Genomic DNA, 1503 nt, shown 5'->3' on the forward strand with positions numbered 1-1503 from the left:
TGAAATTAGGTGATTAACTAGTTGTTACTTAACCTTCTAATTTCTGTATAAGTCTAATTACATGAAACAGAAGTTGGTGTTTTGATTTTTTACTTTGCTTTTCTGTTTGGAGTGTCATTGTAACTACTGTATTGTAAATGATGGAAAATAATTGCATATGTTAAAAAAATATGAAACTTTATAAAGTAAAAAAAATAAATAAATAAAATTTCAAAAAGAAAAATGTGTCCAACTAAAATAAGAGTTCCATCAAAGGATTCTTCCCATAAATCATGATACTCCAAAATAAAATTTCAAAACTTAGAAATTAATTTTTTCCAGCTTAGTTATGGTATAATTGATAGAAAATTGTAAGATATTTACACTATACACTGGTAAAATTTGATATCTGTCTACATTGTGAAAGGATTTCTTCTCATCCATCACATCACATATTTACGTGTTTTGTTTGTTTGTTTTTGCTGTAAACATTTGAATTCTGCTCTGTTAGCAAATTTGAATTATACAATACAGTGTTGTCAAATATGGTCACCATGTTTTACATTGGATCCTCAGAACCTATTTATCTTGTGACTGAAAGTTTATACCCTTTTACCAACCTCTTCCTATTTCCCCCACTCTCCTAACTCTGGCAAGTACTTTTCTATTCTCTGTTTCTAAGAGTTTTACTTTATATATATATAGTTAGATATAGATAGATAGATAGATAGATAGATAGATAGATTCCATATATAAGTGACAGCATGCAGTGTTTGTATTTCTCTGTTTGACTTATTCACTTAGCATAATAGTCCCAAATTCCATCCATCTTGTTGCAAAGGGCAGAATTTCCTTCTCTCTCGTGGCTGAATAATATTCTATTGTATATTCATACCACACCTTTTTTATCCATTCATCTGTCAACACTTAGGTTGTTTCTACAGCTGGACGATTGTGAATACTGATTCAATGAACATATAAGTGCAGGGATCTCTTTAATTACTCTGCTTTCATTTCCCTCAGATGCATACCCAGAAGTGGGATTGCTGGATGATAACTATAATTCTGTTTTTAATTTTTTGAAGAACTTCCATATTGTTTCCCATAGTGGCTGAAGTAATTTACATTCCCAACAGTTGACAAATGTCCCTTTTTTCCACATCGTCTGCAACATTTGTTACCTACTGTCTTCTTCATGACAGCCATTCTAATAGGTATGCTATGATATCTCCTTGTGGTTCTGATTTGCATTCCCTGATGATTAGTGATGTTGAGCACATTTTCAGGCACCTGTTGATCATCTGTATACCTTTGGAGAAATGTCTGCCCATTTTCTTTTCTAATTAGTGTTTTTTGCTTGTTTTGTTTTGTTTTGCTATTGAACTGTATGAATTGTTTATATGTTTTGGATGTTAACCCTGTATCACATGTATAATTTGCAATATTTCCTCCCATTCCATAGGTGGCTTTTTTATTTTGTTGATAGTTCCCTTTGTTGTGTAGAAGTTTTTTACTTTGATATCA

This window comes from Suricata suricatta, chromosome 7, assembly GCF_006229205.1.
Source record: "Suricata suricatta isolate VVHF042 chromosome 7, meerkat_22Aug2017_6uvM2_HiC, whole genome shotgun sequence".
NCBI classification, from domain to species: Eukaryota; Metazoa; Chordata; class Mammalia; order Carnivora; family Herpestidae; genus Suricata; species Suricata suricatta.